Source organism: Heteronotia binoei, chromosome 8, assembly GCF_032191835.1.
Source record: "Heteronotia binoei isolate CCM8104 ecotype False Entrance Well chromosome 8, APGP_CSIRO_Hbin_v1, whole genome shotgun sequence".
In the NCBI taxonomy this organism is placed as follows: Eukaryota; Metazoa; Chordata; class Lepidosauria; order Squamata; family Gekkonidae; genus Heteronotia; species Heteronotia binoei.
The window spans coordinates 94,309,836-94,327,993 of record NC_083230.1 but is presented as its reverse complement, the minus strand read 5'-3'; the positions used below and the strand labels follow the sequence as shown (position 1 = coordinate 94,327,993).

General features: G+C 43.5%; 1 protein-coding gene across 2 annotated transcripts in view; it reads left to right on the top strand.

The window, feature by feature from the left end:
* TBXAS1 (thromboxane A synthase 1) overlaps positions 1–18,158 on the top strand; it is a 443,365-nt gene that overhangs the window by 10,799 nt on the left and 414,408 nt on the right. The window lies entirely within an intron of this gene.

The following is an 18,158-nucleotide window of genomic DNA, read 5'->3' as shown; positions in this document are numbered from 1 at the left end:
TACAAAATTGATATGTGTAATAACTTCTTCTGATAATTCTCAAAATCTTATTTTGTTTATACTGCCAGTTTCTATTTAGCCATTATTTTCAGGGTTTTGGTTTTATCTTGTTTAACTTCTCTAAATTGGGATGGAAATGTTTTCAACAAATGAGTATAGGTGGAATCTAAGAGCATGATAAGAGCCTGACTGCGTTAACACACAAAATATAATAATACACCAATTGCAACTATCCAGTAAGAACTGGTTCCCAGTCTTGACTCCAGGTAAGTTATTGCTAGTAGCGGAAACAGCAGCAGAAGAGGATGTGGAATCAAGTTTTGCTTAACTGGCATAAAGCTATCTAAGAGATCTAAAAACATAGCAGCAGTGCTAATTGGCATAGCACTTATGCTCGAAAATACCTTTATAGATTTGATAGTTTGGATGTCTTAATTATTTTCAGTGTTAAGTATGCAACAGACATAGACTGAGGTTTGTGTGGGAAGTTTGTTATGCTAAAGTAAAAGTAGGAGTCCAGTAGCACATTTAAAACCAACAAAGTTTTATTCAGAATGTAAGCTTTCATGTGCCTGGTGTGATGACATCACCTGGAAGAGACATAATCATGCTGTACATGTTGCACAGGGACACTAACATTTCGGTATAAAACTCTATGGCACCATAGAGTATTATACCAAAATACTAGAGCATCACTGTGTGATGTGCCCAGTGCAATTACATCACTTCTGGGTGATGTCATCATGCCAAGCATGCTTCATGCACAAGAGGGAAGTCCCCTTGCCGACAGCCAGGTAGGATCTGGCAACCCTAATACACATGCGCACACACACACAGCTGCTTTATACTGATTCAAGCCACTGGTGTTTCAGAGTCAGTCTTGTCTGTTCCACTGGCAGTGGCTCTCCAGGGTGGAGGTCTTTCACATTACCACTGTTCTTTTTACCTGGAGATTGAACCCGGGACCTTTTGCATGCAGTGTATTCTTCTGCACTAAGCTGTGGCCAATCCCCTCCAAAGCATCTCTGTATAAAATTTACACTCCAGGTTCATGCACTACAGCAGTGTTTCCCATTTACAGGGACATGACCTGGTACTGGGCCATGGAAGCCTCACTACCAGATCACAAAAAAAAAGCCAAAGCTAGCCCCGCCCCATCTCTGTGTTGTGCAGAGAGGAGCTGGGCTGCCTCTCCTTCCTTCTCCCCTGTTCCCAGTGTTTGAGAGAAAAGATGGCATCCATTGGCACTGTAGACCCATGAAGTGTTCTTCAAGTTATGAGTTTTCATCATGTGCCTTGCAGTATGTTCTTTTGAGTAGATTTCCCCAGGAGACCTGGGTGGCAAGGAAGGGTGTGTATGTTTTTTTCAGCCGGGAGGGATGGGGAGTGAGCATTCCAGTAGCTGGATTTTTTTTTTACTAAATGACCCCTGGGCAGAATTTTTGCTGGCTGGGGTCATCTGATGGTGAGGAAAGGATTTTTTTTTCTTTGCCCTCTCCCTCTTCTTTCTTTCTTTCTTTCCCTGCAAGTGATGCTCTGTCTGTATTCTTGGTGCTGGGGGGCGGGGAAGCAACAGTGGGAGGGTTTCTAGTGCTCTGGCCCCACTGGTGGACATTCTGGTGCTTTTTGGGCATTGTATGAGGGAATGTTGGACTGGATAGTCCACTGGCCTGATCCAACATGGCTCCTTTTATGTTTATGTTCTTTCTTTCCATGTCTCCCCCCCCTTTCCTTTCTTTCCCTTTCTCTTTCTTTCTTTCCTTCCATTTTTGCTGGATGAAACTTTTCTGTTCATCATACTGTTGTTTCAGACATAGGAGCTCTGCCAATGAAAAGTTGGCACCCCCAGTTGTAGCCAGGTGGCCTTCTATGAGATTTCTGTGTGAGTGAGTGAGAGTAAGAGGTGTGGGGCAGAAAGAAATTATTGGAGATTACTGCAGTATATCTCAACAGCACTGGAAGAGATGGTACTATGAACTTGACACCATTTTACTGGTCCTGCTTTTAACAGCTGTCTGACACCAAAATTAAACTCCTCCTGTAGATATTAAAAAGGATGAAAGTAGTTCACTGGCTAAGTATCTGCACAACAGGTTGCTTTTAAAGGCATGGGAAACACAGCCAGTAAAAAGCTGCAAGCCCCTCATAAATATCCTTTTTGGGATAACTGCAGAAAAGCTTGAATGAACTTCATATAACTTGAAATTAATTCATTAATTGCAGTACAATTCTCTGCTACTTTTCACAGCAATTTCCCAGTGTTTCAACCAAAGAAAAGTATGAAAAATAGCTGTCAAAAGATTTTCTTGAAACCAAGCAAACTTGGTTGTAACTTGAGTCAGGGTTCCAGTAGTAGCAGCTGAAGGAAGGGCCTACTAAATGTGTCAACATATTTTGAGGTAGGGCAACTGCTAGGGCCCAGTGTGGGTGGTACACAGTGCTGGCATTCCTGATGCAATGGCAAGAGCACTCCCAACTGCATACACTGGCTAGTGCTGTTGAGGAAGGGATGTGTAGGTTGTGCAGGCAATTGAACATGGGCATTAGGAGTGCTTGCAAGCTGGAGAAAAATACACAAACAGATACGTGCATACAGGTGTGGGGGTGAAAAGAGAGGACCGCCCACTTTCCACCCCCATTTTGGATCAGCATGAGTTTTAGAGAGATTTTTCTGAAAATGAAGTTACTTCAGAAGAAGAGGCAGGTTTGGGGGAGTGCCCTGGAAGTGACATCACAGGAAAAGGTGCAGTTTGGTTCAGTGTGCCCCGGAAGTGACATCACTTGGTCCTTGACACCACAGGAAATGACATAATTTCTGACTCTCGGCTCTACCCCCAAAGTCACCTGGCTCCACCCCCAAATTTTAGTGGACCACGAAGGAGAAGTGCAAAAATAATCGGGCCATGGGAAAGAAAAGTTTGGGAAACCCTGCAGTACAGTATTGCATGCAGGAAGTTTCCAAAACTATCTCATCACGGCAAAGCATTGCTGCACCTGGAGTTTTAATTTTATGCAGGGAATTTGTAACTGTTGTTAGGTATGAAGCATTTAAAAAAAAAATCTAACCACTCCATACCCCGCCCTAGACTGGTACAGTCAGCGATGTTTCCACCACAGATCGCTTCATGTATAAAGCCATTGTGCTTGGAGCTTTGATGTGTTCAGGTAAAAGAGACCAGGGATCTGCTGATTCACTTTGTCCCATGTACTTCCTCTTTAAATAGTGACAGATAGGTAGCCTTGTTGGCTTGTAGTAGATGAGCAAGATTTGAGTCCAGCAGCACCATAAAGACCAACAAGATTTCCAGGGCATAATCTTTCAAGAGTCAAAGTTCCCTTTGTCGGATGTGAATGGAGGAAGCTTTGACTCTCGAAGGTTATTCCCTGGAAATCCTGTTGGTCTTTAAAGTGCTACTGGACTGGAATATTGCTCTGCCTCTCCAAATGGGAAACAGCAAGTCTCCTCCTCCTGGTAGTACTTTTAAGTGTGTGTGTGGGGGGAGAATTTCTTGATGCAGCTGGGACTTCTGGTGACATTTTCCAGATGCTCTAAATAAACACAAGGCCTGTTCCTAGTAATGATAGTTTGCTGGGCAAAACTTCCAGCAGCACCAGGTGACTACAGAGTAAAATGCATCCTCTCTCTTCTCAGCTTTGCACAGGGATACAAGAAACACTTTTTAAAGTGTTGAAAAGGGAACAGAATGCAACTAAACTGCAACGGCATCCTAGGACAGGACCAGTACGTGTTCAGATGATCTGTTGCCTAAAGGAACGGTTTGCAAAATGCTATATAAGTATTTAGAGAGAAAGGGCAGGGTATAAATTCAATCTCCTCCTCCTCCTCATCTTCTTCTTCTTCTTGGCAAGAGATGTTCATAGAACCACCTATGAACATCTCTTGCCAAGAAGAAGAAGAAGATGAGGAGGAGGAGATTGAATTTATACCCTGCCCTTCACTACCCAAAGGAGTCTCAGAGTGGTTTACAATCTCCTTTCCCTCCCCCTCCTCAAAACAGACATCCTGTGAGGTAGGTGAGGCTGAGAGAGCTCTCCTGAGAACTGCTCTTGAGCAGAAGAGCTCTCACAGAGTTGTGACTGTCCCAGAGTCTTTCAACAGGTGCATGTGGAGAAACTCAGTTCTCCCAATAAGAGTCTGCACACTTAACCACTACACCAAACTGGCCGTATGGGGTTGTCATAAGTCAGTTGCGACTTGATGCCAACCCCCCCCAAAACAACTAGATGTCATTTATTCAGCCAGAAAGGCAACATACACTGATTTGCAGACTACCTCTGCATAGTGAAGTTGCAAGCATTTTCAGCAGAACTTTTCCAGTGTAACTATTTACCCTGGAGACCTGCTGCTTGTCCTAGTAGGTGACCTAGTCCTTGATAGACTGAAAGGGTCTGATACCATCAAAGGCAATTTCATATGCTCAACCCTTCCTGTGTCCAAAGGAACCTGCTCCTTTGAAAGCTTGAAATTTTACATAGTATATTGGTATATAAAGGCCGCCTGCTCAGGGCCAGTGCCAGACTTTTTGGTGCCTTAGGCAAGGCTCCTCTGAAGATGTCCCCCTGCCAATGGGCAAGCCCACCTGCTGCCCAGACAAGTACATCCTCTGTTGTGTCACCCCTCCACCCCCAGGGAGAGGGAGTGCCCGAGGTGATCTGCAGAATTGGTAGAGGGGGACCATGTCTGTGTTTGGGAGGTCCCAGAGAATGCGAGAAGAGTGACAATGCCCTTTGATCAAAATTTGCAGACCAAAATAAACAAAATGACAAGAGGTGTAAGAGCACTATGCTGTAAAGGCTTTTAAAGGTGATGACCAGTGTTTAAAATTGGACCACCTTGTGCAGACAGGCAAGCAGTGGAGCTGACCACAGCACTGACATTGTAAGTTCCAAGCATCTGACCTGAGATGAGAGTCACAACCACCTTTTGCATCAACTGAAGCGTTAGAGACATTTTCAAAAGAAGCTCTATGGGTCACATGTTACAGTAGTCCACTCTGGGGGTTACAGTAGTAAGGATTATCATGGCAGTGTCTAAAAAAATCAGGCTAACTTACAAACCAGATGTGACTGAATAAAGGTTCAGATTAATCCTGTCCATTAAATATGTGTTATTGTTCCTTAAAACAACGAGGATCACTTTCTTACAAAAAATATCTAAATTTTAATTTAAATGTTGTAAATAAATAAAAATAAATATCCACCACTCCAGTTTAAATAATCTTCTACACTGTTTGTAAATCCTCCCAATTTACATCATTTGCAAATCAGCTGTACATCTTCTCCCAAGCCATTGTAAGTCTCTCCCTGCCCCCCCCCCCAAAAAGGTCTGGCTCTGATGGTTGTAACCTTTCTCAAAATGTACTCAATACTTTAAAATCCAGCATCACAGCCATTAACTACTTGTGCAATTATCTCATAGAGGTCATGAACAAACAGAACTTTGTTATGATGTCTTAATGCAACCAGTTTTTTCCTCCTCCACAACATTTGCACATTCCCAGGCAGCAACTCCAAAGAACTACTATGCACATAAGCACTCACAGGCAGCCCTGTGCAGAGATGGGAATTGCCATTCACTCACTCTGTGAAGTTTGACCCCACACCAGCAAAGATTTGACTGCTTCCATGTCCACATACCCTTTCCCTCTCTCCCAACCCCCTTCACCCCATATTCCAATCTTGCTCCCTGAATCTCCTCATTACCTGGTTGCTTGGTTCTTTCTCCAGTAACTGGGAGCAGAGATCCAAGCATAGATGGATCTTCCTCCACCTGAAGTAACTCCAGGCATAGGGTAGGGGCTCCATTTGTATCCCCATCGACACAGTAGATAGTGGCCAAGGCACAGAACCTCTGCCCCAGCCTGCAAGTTTCCCTTTGCCAAGCAACACAACAGCTAAGGTCATTGTGTGACCAAACAAAATAACCAATGGCAACACAGTATATCCAGAATTCTAAAGAACAACTGTGTCAAAAATACAAAATACAATTTACAAATTTTGCAAAAATTTATATAATATATTGTGTAATAGCATCCAAAATTCATTCCCAAAACATGAATCACATAGAGAGCATAAAGTCCCAAACACAAATACAATTCTTCAAAGATGACTTCAGAAATTTCCAAAAAGTCTATAGGGATTATTGCTACTCAGAAGTAAATTCCAAATGGAGTCCTTCCACTGATGTTGGCTTCCGAAGGAGAAATCTTGCCTTCACGCAATCAACGGCTTAAATTGCTTCCGCTGCATTTGCAGCTTCTTCACAAGCCAACTATATAATAAGCCCAAATGTGACAGTAATAATACAATGAACAATAATCCAAATTAAACAAAATTAAACAATAAGATATAACACATAATACAACCTGACGAAGGTCCTCAGACCGGCTTCTCTTAAACATCCATATTGTATATTTCAATTGATGGCTTGACCACACTAGAGAATCAACATCCTAAAAGGACAAGTCACAGCTGGTAACAATTAAGCACTTAAAGGGGACCTCATATATTCATACACACATACCCCAAAGAACCTAAACAAAACATGAGAGATCATTACATTGATTGAGGCCGAAGGGTTCAATTGTGTTCAAGCGATGTATCCACCTCGCCTCCTTCTGCAACAGGATTTTTTGTATATCATCACCCCTACAACTAGAAGCTTCTACCTTCTGCAATACAAAGAATTTCAGGGATTCTAAATCATGGCCAGTTTTCATATAATGTTGGGAAAGAGAAATGCCAGGAATTTGATGACGAACCCTTGAGATATGTTCTAAGACGCGAGTCTTAACAGCCCTCCGAGAACGTCCTACATAGATTTTTGAACATTCACCTCAAACCAAGGCAAAAATAACGCCGTTAGAATCGCAATTTGTAAACCCAGTTAATTTAATCATTTGATTGCACCAATCTGATTCAGAGGGGATGGGTAGCTATGTCAGGCCAAACTGCTTGTGTGATCACTCTCTGACAAACAGACTGCTCTTCTCTCATTTGAGTGGCAGGGCAGGCACAGGGCTGGATCAAATTGGTGCAATCAAACACACACATCTGGCTCCCGTTCCTCATTCATCCCTACCTTGCACTAAAATGACTCCCACACAGATTAAATAGCCACTGGGAAATTCCAGTGGCTATCTCAGCGAAGTGCTTCTATGGTAGTTTTCTGGGTGTCTGATCACCTGGGTGTGTCATAGAAATGCATGAGCAGTGTGACTGTTCCACTCCACTTCTGGCATGTCCTTTCCCCCCAACCTCCACTCTGATGTGTGTTCCATTGTCCCAATAGAACATGGCCAGAAGTGCATGTGCACTTGGCTGCTTCTGCACATGCACAGCAAGACTTAGGGGGAAAACCCAATCCAGCTGTGGATCTATGGTTGTGACATGTTAGCAATGTGGAATGACCAAAACAAGGCACTATGATGCTGGCTTAGTGGGTGCTGTCTTATTGACAGAAACCACCCCAAACTCAAGCGGCTTATTTAAAGCCAAGATACTGCCATGGCAACCTGCCCGTCTTACTGCTCCCTCGGTCTGTCTTTTTTCTGTCTGTGTTTCAGTAAGGTTTTCCATATTGGAGTGTGACTTTTCTGATTAACTTCAATAGTGATATTTTAGCTTGCTAACTAGGTATACAACTCCCAAGTAGGAAGATCTGTCTTTTTTTTAAAGGAATAAATTAAATTTTGCACAGCTGCTGCAAAAGGAACATTTCTTCTTTCCTTTGGTATGTTGTTCTGTCGCTTTAAGGGCATGCAGAAGGCCTCAGTTCAGTTTTTAAAATTTACTTAAATTTACCACCAGTGGGCTCAGGGCAGCTCACAGCATGTAAGTAACAACAAAACCGATAATATAACGACAATTAAACAATCAAAACAGGATGGTGCTAAAGCAGGATGAAATTCCTTCTTGACCATGAAATAACTCCGGCCAACAATCACTGGTTGGCTGGGAGGGGCAGGGCTTTGTCTTCAGACTAAGGGGTCTGTTGTAAAACTGCCGTTAGAAACTAACTCTACCGCCGGGGTTGAGACACAGGGTTATTACTCTACTGCTCAGTGGGTGTGAGCTCCGACTGTAAGATTAGATAAGGGAACAGCCTCCTACGGGTGACTTGCTGTATATAGATAGAGTAAAGGGGGCCATGTCATGGAAATTTACTAGAAGGAGTTCTGTGAAGGCGGGATCTTTGAAATCTGATAAGCTTGAGGCAGCCTACTTGCTTGCTTGAAAACTGTATGCACACAAGGTTGTTTGAAGTCTGATTGGCAGCGCATCATGAAATGTGGCACACACCCTCCAAGGATTGGGCAGTGCCAAAGGGGGGGAATTGTTACTAGAGTGCTGCTGAATAAAGAGGGTAGCTTTAAAAAACATGGGGGGCCCTCTCAAGCTAGCCTGTGTGCCCAGAAAGGTCCCATGATGGAGACCAGGAAAACTCCATATTGGAAGGCTGGGCTGCATAGCCAAGGCATGCTCTGAGTGACCTCCCCCCCCCACATCTTCTCTACATGGGAAAATACTGGGATGTGCCAGTGTGAATTGATGATCCCATCACTGGCTCTCCTCCTCCCGTGACCCATCTTTATCCCATTTCTGTCAATATACTATTTTGTTACCCCATTGTAGTGCCATTTCAGTCTTTCCTGGGAATGTTGAAACCAAATTGTTACCTAGCTGCCCTTCCTGAGTGGTCATACAGAATTAATTTGTTTGAGGATGGTTAGTCCCCTAAATAAGTTTTCAGAAGATTGAAAGGGGGGAAATGAAGGGGCAGCCCCTGAATAATTAATTAATACCCCCAATAATAATATTTGTCATATTGAGTAAAAATATGCTTTGTCTTCAAACTAAGGGGACTGTTGTAAAACTGCCGTTAGAAACTGAGTCTACTGCCCAGCGGGTGTGAGCTCCAGCTGTAAGATTAGATAAGGGAACAGCCTCCTATATAGACAAGAGTAAAGGGGGCCATGTCATGGAAATTTACTAGAAGGAGTTCTGTGAAGGCGGGATCTTTGAAATCTGATAAGCTTGCGCCAGCTTACTTGCTTGCTTAAAAACTGTATGCACATAGGGAAATGTATCTCAGTCATTTTTGGGGCCCATGCCTGACTGGGTTCTGCTTATGGTACCATAAAGTAAACTTGCTTCAAACTAGTAAGTCTGTGCGGACCTTGTTATTTCTCTGCTTCACTATATTCACTTCAACCACATCTCCTTCATGCGTTGAACCCACTATATTATAGTCCCTTAAATCCTTGCTTTTGTACTGTCTCTCAATTGGAGGGTAGCCATTTTACATGTATTTGACTTGATTCAGGCATTACTGAAATGTAATTTCTTTTGATTGCTTGTGCAAATTGTATTGTTGTGTGATACGCACGCACATACATGCACACACAAATAAAATGATTTTTTAAAAGCACCTCTGTGCTGCAAAACAATTGTTTGGCATTTCTCACAAACATGACGAAGTAATTGGCTAACTTAATCTAAATGAATTCTGGCCATCACATTTAAAGGAAGCACACTCCTTTTAAATCCTTTCCCTCCATCGGAAAGGCCTGTCTGGGAACTACTGTCAGGCCTCCAATTCTGAGGCATAAGCATATTAGTAGCTTGAGATCACCTTTGACAGAGAAGTGTTTGCAAGCTGACTGTTGCAGTCTTGTATGGATTTTTTTATAGATAAATGAGTTGTTCGAATTGTGCTGTAGGATTCCTTCCAGTTATACTGAAACAAGGCAAAACAGAAATGCTGGCTTTTTGTTTACTACAGAAATACAGCCTTTCCGATACCAGAGGATTTGACATTTACTGTCATTTTATATGCCATGATTGCTATTTCCAGAAACAACTAAAAAGGCAAAGAATTCCTCTTTTTCCTCTTTGAACTTTCCTTCTGCTTTTGGAGTGGCTCAATAGGACTGTATACCTCTGTATTCTCCCTTGGGGAAAATACTAATGTAGACATCTGTATGTTGGAAGTGTAAAAATATATATCTTTGATGTCTTGTAAATGTATCCTGTGGAAAAAAAACCCCAAAGCTGAATTTATGGCAATCTTACCTTTTCTTCTAGTGCAGTTGTCGTTAAATGTGTATTACTGTTTAGCTCTGTTATAAACCCTTGTTTTCTGAGTCTTACAATGATCTCGAAGAGTCGGCATGCTAGACTTGATTTGTAATATGTTAGGTGGGCAATTTACATGCAGGTTTATCCCTACTGATGTCGGTGCCGTGAATTGCGACTCCACGCACAACAGCGTTGCTTTAACAACAGCAGAAAGTGGTGTAATCTCAGCAATGCACCTATTTTCTTACAGGCTTAATTGGAGTTTGGGGGCTTGTGTAGGGAAGAATGCTTATGTAGTTTTCTCCTTTAACATTCAACACCTTCTTCAAACTCTCCATGCCCAAAATATAAGGGTGGCAGTTAATGCGATATTTTAAAGTAGGGAAGCTGTTTGTTTGAAATAGCTCCCATGTGGAAAATGGAAAAGCAACAATTCTGGGGGAGGGGGGAACTCGATATGAGAGTTTTCTCTGGCGTGCCACTTTTTATATACAAACAGCTCCCTGCTTGAAAATAAGACAGTACACTTTGCGAGGATTTTTGCCACCTCAGAAATAAGTGCACAAATCAGCTTTGAGTCATGTCTACTTTCAGATAGCAGTTTATTTAACATATTTGCAATCTGCTCTAGGGTTGCCAATCCTTAGTTGGGGTAGGAAAAGCCAAAGCCTCTGAGTAAAAATAATCTCAATAAAGATCCCAAGTTGTTCTTACAAAATGTGTAGTGTTATGATTTGTTATCAAATATTCAATAAAACTGATCTCTATTCAAAAACCTCTACAAGGAGACGGATACAAAGTTAGATCAGAACAGAAGAAGACCGCTGATTTATACCCTGCCCTTCTCTCTGAATCAGAGACTCAGAGCGGATTCCAATCTCCTATATCTTCTCCCCCCACAACAGAAACCCTGTGAGGTGGTTGGGGCTGAGAGGGCTCTCACAGCGGCTGCCCTTTCAAGGACAACTGCTGTGAGAACTATGGCTAATCCAAGGCCATTCCAGCAGGTGCAAGTGGAGGAGTGGGGAATCAAACCGGGTTCTCCCAGTTAAGAGTCCGCACACTTAACCACTACACCACTGGGTCTTGGAGGCCTGACAGTAGCTCATAGACAGTCCCAAGGTACTTGCATACAGGCTGCCTTGGTGTGAACTGGCCCCTTTTTTCTACCTAATGCATCTCACATGGTGCTTTGAAGATAAAATGAGATAACCATATGCATGCCAGTGTATACTCCTTGGACAAAGGGCAGAATAGAGTTGCCAGATCCGACTCAGGAAATATCTCAGGACTTGGGGGTGGAGCCAGGAAACTTTGGGAGTAAAGCCAGGATCAAGGTTGTGACAAGCATGATTGCACTCCGAAGGGAATTCTGGCCATCACATTTAAAGGAAGCACACTCCTTTTAAATCCTTTCCCTCCATTGGAAATAATGGACGATGTTCTAGAATTCAGTGAATCCCAAAAGGTGCAATTATGATCATACGACCTGTGTCCACTGGGCACTCCATTATACCCTATGGAGATCAGTCCCCACAGGGTATAATGGAGAATGGATCTGTGGGTAACTAGGGCTCGGGGGGGCAGTGTTTCTTGAGGTAGAGGTAACTAAATTTTCAGCATAACATCTGATACCTCTCTTCAAACCCCACCCAAGTTTCAAAAAGATTGGACCAGGGGGTCCAATGCTATGAGCCCCCAAAGGTGCCCCCATCATCCATTATTTCCAATTGAGGGAAAGGATTTAAAAGGAGTGTGCTTCCTTTAAATGTGATGACCAGAATTCTCTTCGGAGTTCAATCATGCTTGTCACAACCTTGCTCCTGGCTCTACTCCCAAAGTTTCCTGGCTCCACCTCCAAAGTCCCCAGATATTTCCTGAGTTGGACCTGGCAACCCTATTCTGCCCCTTGTCCAAGGAGTATACACTGGCATGCCTACAGTTATCTCATTTTATCCTCAAAGCTCCATATGAGATGCATTAGGTAGAAAAAGGAGGCCAGTTCACACCAAGGCAGCCTGTATGCAAGTACCTTGGGACTGTCTGTGAGCTACTGTCAGGCCTCCAATTCTGAGGCATAAGCATGCTAAATTGAGGTCTAAGCATGCTCGGTTGTGAAGATCAACAATTCTTTGTGGGGTTTGTCTAGGCTTCCAGTTTTCCTCCCCAAGAGAAGAATTACCCTCCAGCAGCCCCAATTTCCTGCCACTGAAGAACTGAGAACTGAGAGAAAATGAGTGTCTACATAGTGACACACTAGGAATTTCCTCAGTCTCCATGGTAAAGACCATAGAGGCTAAGGAGACAGCTTAGAGCATCACTTACATGTGACATCAGGTCCTTCCCATATTCTACCCACCCCAAGCACTCCCCCTCAAATTTCCTGAAGTAGTATTAGGAACCCTAGGTGTACTAGCCCCTTGAATCTCTTACAACCTATCTTAACTGAAGATAAAATGTAAAAGATCAGAGGCGTCACTAGGGTGGGTTGCACCCTGGGGCCAAGTGCGTGGGTTGCACCCTCGGGCCAAGTGCGCGAGAGGTGCATCTTGCAACCCGGTGGTGGGTAAGTAGCCCCTGGCTGCGCCTTTTGGTTCCAAGTTCTGCGCGCCCTCCTTTGCAACAGGCTGCTGTTCCGCGACGTGCGTCTGCCTGTCTGTCTCTCTCTCCAGCTTCGCTTGGCGTGCCCCTCAGCAGAGAGAATGGTTGTTTTCGGGGCCGGGTGCTGCAAAACCCGGCGGGGTGGGATCCTTTTAAAAACCTGGATCCGATACTAGGGACGCCAAGCTGCCGAGTAATACAGGGCTCTGCGGCAAAGCGGGAGAAAAAAATACCGGGGGGTAGTGGGCTTTGAGGCCAGCAGCTTCGTAAATAAATAAGCATGTCTTGGTAGATCCGGGTGGGCAGCCGTGTTGGTGTGAAGCAGAGACTCAGCTGCGTCCCAGCGCCATCCCCCTCTCCTCCGACTCCATGGGTGACTCACTGCTCCAGGTGCGGGCTCTGGGCGGGCAGCAACTAGAGGCGGCCATCGATGCTTGCGCAAGGCGGAGACGGGGGCCAATGAGAATGCTCTGGGGGAGGGCCAATGGCCCCCTTGGCCCCGCCCCAGTGACGCCGCTGGAAAAGATTAAAATGATGTAAACTGCTTTGGGTCACCATTGCGAAGAAAAGTGGGATAGAAATGAGATAGTAATATATATAGTTGAAAATGAGGGTGGCAGATAAAAGCTGGGTTGGTTCATCCATGGGAAGGAAATAAGGAAGGATCAAACAAGAAGTGACACAGGATGTAAATTAACCTGTGTTATTTAATCCTAAAATGTGGCCACAGTGGCCTAATATGAATCATGGCTGTAGTGGTGATGAAGAGAAGTTGAAGTCTTTACCGCCATCCTCCACTTTCTCTAAGACAGGGATGTCAAATGTCTGGCCCATGGGCCAGAACTGGCTCACTCAGGGCTTTAATTAGGCCTGTGGGGCTTTTTTCTCCCCCTCCTCCTTCCTGTTTGTTTGTTTATTTATTTATTTTGATTTACCTTAAATTTCTATCCCGCCCTCTCTGCAAGCAGACTCAGGGCAGCTAACAGTCAGTTCAGAGGCTTACCCTTTCAGTTTTAAAACCACTAAAATACAATTAAAACATTCTATGGTGCTGTCTTCAATATAGGCAGGTTCTTTTTCCTGATGGTGATCATATAATAATCATAGCTCTTTAGAGATTCTCACCCTTTCAAGCTCTGAGGCTGCCAGGCTTCCCTTCTCTTTCTGCCTTGTCTTTGCCAGCTTCAGCAGGAAACAAAGTTGCAAAGAAAATACAGAGTGGAAAATCCATTCCAGGTTTTTCTTGCAACTTTGTCTGTGCTGCAATGTGTTTCAATGGAGTGAAGCTCAGTTTAACTTTCCAGCATTCCTGAGGCCAGCTGAAGTTTCCAGGAGTTGTGTCCTTGCAAATAAAGGGTTGATGCTTTGAACCAGCTTTGTCTCTGCTAAATGGAACTGAGAAATGGTGCCTAGTGAGTACTCTAACCTGGGAACCCACAAACAAAAGGGAGGGGGGTTTACGCTGGAGAACCATTGCGAATCTTAGTAGATGGGGGGGGGCGAAGTTTGCAATGCCCAGCCATTTCATGTTTTCCCAGACTGAGAGCATTTCATATTTTTAGTTTCTGCTGTGATCCTTGTCCTTTTTCTTGATGTTTTATTTAAAAAACTGCACTGCCAAATCTCACTATTCCCCTACCTTTCCATTTTAAACAAAAATATTGCAAGAGTTTTAAGTATGTATTTTAAGTTAATATCTTCAATTGTATTGGTCTGTGTCCTTTATAAAGTTTATATCTCCGCTACCTGGCATTACATTTTATGACACACATGGCCCTGCCCCACAAAGTCCCATTTCTGTCAGATCCAGCCCTTCTACCATATGAGTTCAACACCCCCGCTCTAAGTCATGGAAGGGGGAAAGACAAGTTCCTATGTTATGTCTATGTCTCTTCACTTCTTTATTACCCCTGCCTTTCCCCCCTGGGGAAGGCTGCCAGGAAGAAGAAGATTCAACAGGGGGAATAGTATGTAGTGGAAAAGCTCCCTTTTGCAATCCTACAGCCTTAGACCATAACCACCCTTCCTCAATGTGGTTGCTTTTAGGGCTACATAACATCTCTAGATTTCTGGTCATAAAACTCCAACACCATATAGTTTGACCCGCAGTAGGGGTGGAATTCTAGCAGGAGCTCCTTTGCATATTAGGCCACACCCTCTGATGTAGCCAATCCTCCAAGAGCTTACAAGGCATGGCTACATCAGGGGGCATGGCCTAATATGCAAGGGAGCTCCTGCTAGAATTCCACCCCTGACTCTCAGTAATACTGGTTTCAGTGGCAGAGAGTTAAACGTAAGTTTAACTTTCCCATTTATATCAGCTGCATTCTTCTATGGCTGGAATTTGTGACCTTTGGGGAGAGTATGGTTTAGAATGTAGATTACAAAGTGCTGATAGACATGTATGCTGGGTCTGCTCCTCTTCAACAGGGCTTTAAACTGAGTTTCTGATTCATTACATCCAGGAGATGGTGGGGAAATAATGAATGTGTTTCCTGTACAGATTCACAACCCCACGTAGTGCTTTGCTGCCCTGCAATACTCTGCAATAATTCTGTTAAACAGAACAGCCGTTCTGTATTGCAATTAGTGGGTTTATTCAGATTTCCAGCCTGCTTCATCTCCATTCCGTGATGGTTGAAATGTTTTTAACAAATCAAACTATGATGCGCTCCCCCGTTTCTCTGACCAGCAAGAAGCTCCCAGGGCGGTGCTACAGTGTTTGTTTCCTTCGGATTCAAAACACTGGAGATTTAGCGCCTTTGCAAGGTTTTCTTTACGTACAAAATATAGAAGCGGAGCCTAAGTGGAAGCGGGATTCTCAGAGGGATGCTCCATCCCAGTGTGCTTTACCTTCTGCCAACTCACACTTTCCCCCTCTGTCCCTCTCTTTTTGTCTCCAAATTAAAAAACTGCAAAATTGCGTTTTTCTCGCCTGTAATCCGCCAAGCGCTTGTCTCTGATCGCCCCACTGCGGGTGAGTTGCCTATTCAGGGGACCATCCACAGCCATTAAGGAAACATTAACATTCTTTCAAACAGACACATTCACAGTAATCAGATGGCAAACTCATGGCAATATAAAACATCCCAGTGAAAAAAAGAAAGAAACTAAAATAGAACAAATGAAACAATGCAATATCAGCTCTTCCTGGTTTGATACTGCCACACACAACCACTGCTTAAATCTGGTGGAAAATGTCCTCACCAAAAGATACAAAGGTCTGAGCCTGACAGTCCTGCAGGTCAGTCACTAGGCACATCTTTTATGCTCCTGAAGTCCCAAGTTTGATTGTTGGCACTTCCAGATGAGAGGATCTCAGGGCCAAGCACTAGAAGAGACAGTTGGTTGGAAGGTTGCTGCAGACAAGTCCAAATGAGAGGAAGTAATGTTATAAAAGAGCCCCATGGAGCAAAGTGGTAAAGCTGCAGTACTGCAGTCGGAGCCCTCTGCTCACGACCTGAGTTCTATCCCAGCAGAAGCTGGTTCAAGTAGCCGGCTCGAGGTTGACTCAGCCTTCCATCCTTCTGAGGTCAGTAAAATGAGTACCCAGCTTGCTGAGGGGAAAGTGTAGATGACTGGGGAAGGCAATGGCAAACCACCCCATAAAAAGTCTGCCCTGAAAACTTGAAAACAACATCACCCCAGAATCGAAAACGACTGGTGCTTGCACAGGGGACTACCTTTATCTTTTTAATGTTATAAAAAGATATCAGGCACAGCTGAGGAGGCCCTTAACAGCTACAATAAATACATCAATCTTGAAGACATCTTGCATGGTTCCAGATCACAAGACAGGATCTAAAGGTGCTGATCTTTTTGGTTTTTTTCCCCTCAGGCAAGGGGCATAACAGAGGCTTAACTGAATTATCTGGTGGTTGATTGACTTGTACATTTCCAACTCCTGAAGTTCAGTGGTGGCTGCTTTCTAGATTGCAGCTCATTGGCAGAGCACCTGCTGACCCAGACTAGTGTCTGGAAACTCTGGCATCCTTAATACATTAAAGACAAAGGATCTGTGTGTGTGTGCACACACACACAGGTGTGTAAGATATACCCTGCAGTCCTGGAGAACTGGCTAAATTTTATGTTTAGTCTGTTGAGAATTCTGGGGGGAAATTAGTATAGTTGTGTGGCACGGATAGGAAAATATTACCTGGGTATGGCAGAGCCAAGTCTTCTTAAAATTAAACTCAATTCTGTTAGTGATCTTATTTCTTTATGATACCTGTCTGATACAAGAAGAAAATGCAATAGAGGGCTATTGGCAAAGCCCTGAGTTTTAAATCAAAGCTATTATCTTGGGATAAACTATATTTCCATCCTCTCATTTATGGCTATGAGAATACAGTATGCAGAGTCCTTGTTTCCCAGGGCTGCTTGAGAAAATGTACATACCTAAGAAATATGAGTAATCTGCATAGCTTTGTAAAAATCTCCCCCCCCCCCAAAAAAAGCTGCAGCCACAAAACCTCAAATGGTGACAGGTAATGAATAACTAGTATTGGTTTATGGCCTTAAAAAAAAAAGCTGTAGCCCAAGTAGTAAGAATTTATTGAAACAATGTGTTTTGTTTTCTCAAGAAAGTCATCAGAATTGCGAAGTAACTTCATACCTGTGTTCTGCCATCTTATGTGGACAAATAAGTACTCAAAATAGCATCCTACTGGTATGAGCAGGTAATGTTGAAGGGAGGGAAGATCAAGAGACCTTCCATTAATCCTTTGTCCAGGGACTTGTCCATATGTATATGTATATATCATTTGTGTACTGCACACTTGGTGAAATATCATGGAATGTGTGAAGTGCCTCCATTCAAAAGCATTGTTCACAAGATGATAAGAAACTTTGGTATATGATCTTTGATGGCCCACTCACACCTTATAAGCGCTTGTCATTGAATGCTACTGTCATCAAGTGAAGACTGTATATGTGAATCATGCCAGTTGTTACACTACTTACATGTTGCTGTCAAACCACCATTTTGCTGGCCTTTTTGTTTCCTCCTCCATTTTGGGGCCAGGACCAGCCCTTTGCTGAAGTGAACACATTGTATGCAGTTGTGTTGGATATGGGAATATCTGTATCTGTGCTGTGTTTCTTACGTGATACCAATACCAGAGTGCTAAGCATATGCTAATTGCATCCAGCATGTAAGAATGTACAGATATCAAAGTGAAATAGCCAAATTTTTTGGAAGAGAACAGTGCACAGTCAAGACCAGCAATCTGCATGATTTCCCTCCTGTGCCTTCCCTATTCTTTGTCAATCAATATTGTTACAAAATGGACACTCTTAGTTAAACTTAAAGGTTATGGTGGACCACACTGGAAAGCTTCTAAGATATATAAAGCCTTAACTGTGTCCTAAAGGTTATATGAAACCAGTCAGCCCAGTAACTGCTCATTTATGGCAAAGCAGATGGTGTCTTATAGATCAAGTACGTGAAGTTCAAC